Here is a 7,521-nt window from a genome sequence, read left to right on the forward strand (position 1 = left end):
CATTTACGTACCAGAGCTTGCCCATGGGAACCACTAATCCCACTGTCAATGACTTGATGCCAATCGTCAAGCGTGCGGAGCGAAAACTGTCTTCTTCTCTATGCATGATGAATCAAGGGAGCAAGTTGACGCTTTTGAACTCCATGATCACCTCCGTCATGATCTTCCCGATGTGCACCCTCAAATTTCCGCTGAAATTGATTGAACATCTTGATAAAATTAGAGGAGATACCTATAGCGTAAGAAAAACGAGAATGATGAAACACGCAACTCACTTGCAGTGTGGTATCTTGTGTGTCACCCAAAAAACATGGCGGCTTAGGTGTGTTGGATATCAAAATACAGAGAGTAAATTACACGATAGTACCATATTTGGGGCGGTGGTGACAGATTGATACCACTTTTCGTAATTTTTACATGTCAGTACCATGTTTGAGGCTATCTGTTACAAAATAGTCTAAACCATATCTAATAGTGTATTGACGGTGTATCTGACTGTTGGGGCCTGCTTTGTCTGGTGTTGACGTGGCCTGTTCTTTTGCAGAAAACCCCTTTACTTTATATGTAATCACATAAAGGCCCATTATTTTTGCACGAAAAAAAGGATCCTGTGGGAGACATTTTTTTTCTTTAGGACTTGTTTGAAAGTTTCCATCAAACTGGACAAATATATAAATATATAAAATCTCTCCCTAATTTTATTTTTTTAATAATAAAGTACGAATTGACACCGTGGGTTCACCGTCACAATACGCTTTCTTCATATGAATTTACGCTTTCAATTTGAATTAAAAACATATACGTGCGCTACCCCGTTTGCAGCCAAAAAAACATGCCCGACTCTCGCTTTACTTATGTTAATTTGGCCGCTTCCCACGCACGTTTGGAAAGAAATCGGAACAGAACTCACGAAAAGAAAGGAAACCTCAGTGCACACCAATCCTCATCTCTCACGTCCTGGGTCATCGTCTTCCTCCTCGGTCACGACACGGAGCCTATATACAGTGAAAAAATCGGCTCCTTACCCCTCCTCCTCGCGAGAGTGAAGAACCTTGCCCGTTACTCCACGGAACCTACCTGATGCCGCAACGGCTGGCACAATCTCTCGGCCACAACACCGTAGCCCTCTTTGCGCCTGAGGCTCCTTCGAGCGATTTCTTCCCTGCGTGTGGTAGCTCGAGATGGATTCGTCACCGTTGGCTATACCCGCCCGTGCACCCACCCCGGCCGCCTTTCACATCGCCGTTCTGCCACAAAGCTAGCAGCATCGCCGCAGCCAGAGCCGGCACAAGCAAACTCGCCGTGGGATGAGAGGGGAAGGAGGAGAAGGGGAAACTATGGTGCGATGGGTCGTAGAAGACTCCGCGGAGGCGACGGCCGCGGCCGCCGAGCTCTCGGACTTCCAGCAGCAGCACACTATCCCCAAACCGATGAGATCCACATCAACGGTACTTAGCCCTCCATTGCAACATCGAATAACAACGGAGACAGCACACCCGTCGAGATCCACCAGGAGGTGGGCGCCTGCATGCCAGAGATGATCTTCGGCCGTCAAGAAATACACGCAGGTGAGGCAGAGCGTTTTACAGTTTGATATTTTGCTTTTGGTGTTTCGGGTTGATTAGTTGGTTACATAAAAAGGATATCCGACAAATCGATGTGCCATGTGACTGTAGGTGAGTTTGGTTGCCAACGACACTAGAATTCAGAATCTGCCCATACCACCATATTGGAGTGCAAGACGGCAGTTCTCTTTTGACCATGACTGGTATCTTGATAGTAGTTGGAGTGGAGTATCTGGACTATTTAACTGGGCAAAGCAGATAAAAATACTGCAGAATCAGTCCACAAAAATTCGCCTATATGAACTGCTGAGGAGAAGTTCCGCCACAGAAGGTCACACCCATCGCCGGTCAGTACATGGTGCTTTGTGCTGAAGGAGCCGATCCGAGAAAGGTTTTAATCGCGTGCACATGGTGCTTTGTGGCTACTTGCTCTCGTCATACTAAAGCAATGGTTCAAATCTGATCAAGGTTATTTCTTGCTTTGACTCGATGAGTCCCGAGTTTCTTATGCCATAATTAAACAATTATCTCTTCTCAAGTGCTTATTCATGGAATAGGAGTAGTTCAGCACAATCTTAAAGTGAGCCTATTTAGGACTTAGGATTTCTTTGGCCACTTTTGGTAGATATATTAGTTAAGGAGTTCGTTTTGTTCTGCCCTTATTTTACCTCATTAAAGTTTCAAGTAGTATTTGTTGTAGACAAAATAAGCTTGTTTATAAAAACATTCATGGCATGCATACCTGTATGAGTTATTTAAAAGGCAAACCCATCTGATTTTTTTTACACTTCAAACTGATTTATATGCATGCAGCTATTGGCCGAGAGCATCATTTTAGTTTTACTGAACTGTCAAATAATGTCTGTTCTCTTATAACCCCAAGCCTGATCCCAAGGTTGTGAATGCATGTGCTTCTTAATATGAGTCTAAAAAGAAGTGCCTATTAGAGGGTGTGCTTTTTTGCAAAAAAAATTGATATAAAGGGTGTGCTAAATGTGAACATAAGTAACTTGGAAAATACCTATGTTTCTTAATACATCTCTCTATTTTGCATTGAATTTCAAATCTATTATTTTTACAGTTTTGCTAAAGCACATCTAGATGTATCCTGCAAAAAAAAATCTAGATGTATCCCGCAAAAAAAGCACATCTAGATGTGCTCTAAGTATTGTACATCTAATCTAAGTCCTATGCCATTGATTTTATGCTAAGATTCGTGCAAGCATTTTCTTTTGTTTTCTTTTTCTTTTCTTTCTAGATTGATTGAGTCAATTAGACACGCGATAACTAGGGCACATCTAAACAGACTTAATTTGTTGAGTTGTAAAATTTAGGTTGACTTCTTATTACCAATGGTTCCAGTTTCTTATTTCTGACTGACACAGGGAGGACGCTTAGATGGTTTTTAATTTTACAATATTTATTTTTTGTATTTCTCAGCGTCTACACAGGCGACCCACATTATAGATGATGTTAGCCTGCTGCCATTGTCGTTCCTCTGTAGACACACGCACATTTTTCCCGGTGAAGAGAATACCCCAAATCATCAACCCTGATTATGTGTCATGTTTTTTGCAAGACTGAAGCTGACAAATTCGGTTCTAGATGTAAATGATGACTGATTTAATGTGGCGGTTGTGTTGTTGAAGCTCATATGATGGAGCGTTTATGCACAACTGAAGTGGCACATTCACTTCTGCACACGTATCGAACAGCTTCCAAAACTTCTGAAAGCAAAGAGCTGGAGAACCATCCTCTAGGCTCTTCTTTACCACCATAGATTATTTTGCTTCCAAAACCAACAATAAACGCAGCAAGTTTTAAGTGCAATTTCACATCCAGATGTTGTTATTCAGGTTGTCATGATACTATATCAGCTTTAAAGTTTATTTTTACTCGCAAGTAGTCCATAACTATGTGAACCTGAACACTCAAATCGCTGCTGGGGGAGGATTTCCACAGTATCTCTAGGGTGGTTAACCTGTTTGGAATTATTTGGAACTGAACTCCCTGGATTGACGTCAAGCTTGGCGACCACATAATACATTATCTCGAGGTATAATAGCACTTGATTCTCTAACAATCGCTGATGCATAAATTGCAGCAGGGTGAACCCAAAGGCCTCTCTTGTGAATCACATTGCTTCCAATGATTTCATGATTGAGATCTCGGGATTTAATATTTAATATTTTCATGTTTATTTTCTTTTCTTTTGGAGGAGAACTAGATGCAGCTTGTAAATGTGTGACTTTACAAGTTTAGCTGAATAAACAGAATATATCCTCTGTAAGTTGATGTATAGAAAAGTGTATCCTTGCATACGTTTTGTATTATATATAGTTAACTCAGTATAGTTAACATTTTCCATCTTTCTCTAGGAGCTTTTCAGATATCATCTACACACAAGTAACATTCACTTGCTAAAAGCAAGAAAAGTAACACAAGGTTTGCAAGTTTGACAAAGTTTTCCCTCTGTTCTTGAATGTAGCTATTTTTATATTTCCTTTTTTGTCAAAATGTTGTAGGCATGACGACAAAAACATTACTTCCACATTGTTGCTAGCTGTGAAGTTTGTCAAAGTTGAACAGAAGAAATATCCCGCAGTGTCAAAGTTGGCTAGAAGAAATAGTGTGGCACACGAAGTGGGTTTGTAAATGAGTGACAACGCCAATATTTTTCTCCCAGTGCAACACACGGCCATATGTTCTATATAAAAAAGAAAAGGAGGAAGTATGTTCATGCACTGGAAGCTTTACTGAGTCATGATGCACATTGAGAAGTTAGTGGTGTGTTCTCTTTTCTTTTGAGATAATTGTTGAACAATGGAAAAAGGGCACTGTTGTTGGGGGTGATACCCATCATATTTCTAATGGTATGTACAACCAAAGTTAGGGTGAGACCAGATGTTATACTGAAAAAGTCAGGTTAGTGAGCACAAATTGATTTTTTTCTCCTATATGTTTGACATGAAACGATGATATCTAATTGCACTTGTTTTTTAACCATTTAAACTGAAACCATTTACCAAATTTGCTCATGAATCTTATCCCAATACTTTTGACCACTGAGATAATTGTTGAACAATGGAAAAAGGGCACTGTTGTTGGGGGTGATACCCATCATATTTCTAATGGTATGTACAACCAAAGTTAGGGTGAGACCAGATGTTATACTGAAAAAGTCAGGTTAGTGAGCACAAATTGATTTTTTTCTCCTATATGTTTGACATGAAACGATGATATCTAATTGCACTTGTTTTTTAACCATTTAAACTGAAACCATTTACCAAATTTGCTCATGAATCTTATCCCAATACTTTTGACCACTGAGATAATTGTTGAACAATGGAAAAAGGGCACTGTTGTTGGGGGTGATACCCATCATATTTCTAATGGTATGTACAACCAAAGTTAGGGTGAGACCAGATGTTATACTGAAAAAGTCAGGTTAGTGAGCACAAATTGATTTTTTTCTCCTATATGTTTGACATGAAACGATGATATCTAATTGCACTTGTTTTTTAACCATTTAAACTGAAACCATTTACCAAATTTGCTCATGAATCTTATCCCAATACTTTTGACCACTACTGTACTCCGACTACAAAAGTTGTTCAAACTTGCCATGTGCCAAATAACCAATGGTACAGAGGCCATGCAACTTGAAACATCAAGTAAGAACATGTACTTTTACTTATTTAGTTTCTTGAGAAAGTTATGGGATTTGTTTTGTGAATAAGAAAGCTATGGAATTTACAAACTGGAAATACTAATTGTTTGGAAAAAAATTAACCAAAATTGTTTGTTCTGCTATAGTTTTTTGATTATTTTTGAAGTTTAAGTGGTATTTTTTCAACTGTTAGTGGTATAACTTTACTGAGTCATGATGCACATTGAGAAGTTAGTGGTGTGTTCTCTTTTCTTTTGAGATAATTGTTGAACAATGGAAAAAGGGCACTGTTGTTGGGGGTGATACCCATCATATTTCTAATGGTATGTACAACCAAAGTTAGGGTGAGACCAGATGTTATACTGAAAAAGTCAGGTTAGTGAGCACAAATTGATTTTTTTCTCCTATATGTTTGACATGAAACGATGATATCTAATTGCACTTGTTTTTTAACCATTTAAACTGAAACCATTTACCAAATTTGCTCATGAATCTTATCCCAATACTTTTGACCACTACTGTACTCCGACTACAAAAGTTGTTCAAACTTGCCATGTGCCAAATAACCAATGGTACAGAGGCCATGCAACTTGAAACATCAAGTAAGAACATGTACTTTTACTTATTTAGTTTCTTGAGAAAGTTATGGGATTTGTTTTGTGAATAAGAAAGTTATGGAATTTACAAACTGGAAATACTAATTGTTTGGAAAAAAATTAACCAAAATTGTTTGTTCTGCTATAGTTTTTTGATTATTTTTGAAGTTTAAGTGGTATTTTCAACTGTTTAAGCATTTATTTATTTTATACCCGGTGCAACGGACGGGCCCTTTGTGCTAGTAAAGGTAAAACAGCGCACAGCAGGTTTCGAACCTGCGACCCGGCATACAGACACGACGCGAGCAAACCACCAGGCCGCCTGACAGCATCTGTTAGATCACATGCGAGCTTACTTTTATACCAGCGTGGACACGCTGGGCCGGCTGTTGGGCCCATCGCGACTACGTGCCGTTAATTACACATTTTTCTTTTTTTAATTATAATATTAACACATTTTTGTCCGATTACATATTACTATTATTAAGTGGACTTTTTTTAGAAGATACTATTACATGCACGGCCCAAATTTTATGTGTCTTCGCTAGGACCACAAGCATGCACAATTATTGTGTCACCTCATTATACTACTACTTCTCTCTCAGTTTACAGAGCGTGCGTGTATCCCTAGGTCATCAATTTGACCAATTTAATACAAGTCATATATTACAAAAAATATACCAATATAAACTTCAGATATTTTATTTTCAAACGATATAATTTTTGTGTTATATAGTTTATATTAAGGTGATAAAATTGGCAACCTAGGTATACGCGTAGGACTTGTAAACTGAAATGGAGGTAGTATTCAAATACGCAACTATTACAAAAATTATATGCCCAACACACAGTTTTTTTACTTACTCATATATTGATTATATTTTTGTAAACACACTATTATTAAAAAGTTGATAACATGTATTAAACAAGTTACCATAATAAATTTAGAAATGAAATAAAAAAACTCAGCCTGTATTAAGAAAATGTTCAACATAAATTACGAAAAAATTCATTGTATATTAAGAAAATTGTTCAACATATATAAAAAAATGTACACCGTATATTAAGAAAAATATGTGAACATATATGTTTGTTTGTGTTTCCCTATTTACAAAAAGTTCATCGTATATTAAAAAGATGTGTATATTAAAATTTTCTTATTAAATGTTATACGATACTGAAAAAGGTTATATTATATTAAAAGACGATCATCACATCATATAACTAAAAATATGTTCATTGCATCATATATTACAAAAGTGTATCACATTTTAATATACAATGATCTTATTGAAATATAAGATGAACATTTAAATATATGATGACCTTTTTCTGTACTATAAAAATGTTCATCCAACACATACATTAATATACACAATGTATATATATATGTGTGTATAACTTTTTCGATATATGATACGCACACTGCATACGGCCTGAAGAATACCCATCTGAGAAAAGATAAAAGAGACACGCAAAAAAAAAACAGGAATAGAAACAAGTACAGGAAAAAAACGAAATGGCTCGAACTATAAAATGGTGTACGCGTGCACGTCAACACGAAAGATGCTGTGGCTCAATGGTAGCGACGTTGCGCCGCGAACCCGCCGTCGGTAGTTCGAATCCTGGCATCGCAAGAAACTCGGAATGGCTTCGCAACGGTCGTCTCGCTTCCACGCTCCTCCTGCCG

At 37.7% G+C, this 7,521-nt stretch overlaps 1 long non-coding RNA gene across 1 annotated transcript; it reads left to right on the top strand.

Moving 5' to 3' along the window:
- Window positions 1-888: 888 nt before the first annotated feature.
- Window positions 889-5,583, top strand: LOC125551236. Its single transcript, XR_007302312.1, has 3 exons — window positions 889-1,568; window positions 1,677-4,010; window positions 4,091-5,583. It is a non-coding gene; the product is annotated as an uncharacterized LOC125551236 (long non-coding RNA).
- Window positions 5,584-7,521: the final 1,938 nt, after the last annotated feature.

Source organism: Triticum urartu, chromosome 4 (genome assembly GCF_003073215.2).
Source record: "Triticum urartu cultivar G1812 chromosome 4, Tu2.1, whole genome shotgun sequence".
NCBI classification, from domain to species: domain Eukaryota; kingdom Viridiplantae; phylum Streptophyta; class Magnoliopsida; order Poales; family Poaceae; genus Triticum; species Triticum urartu.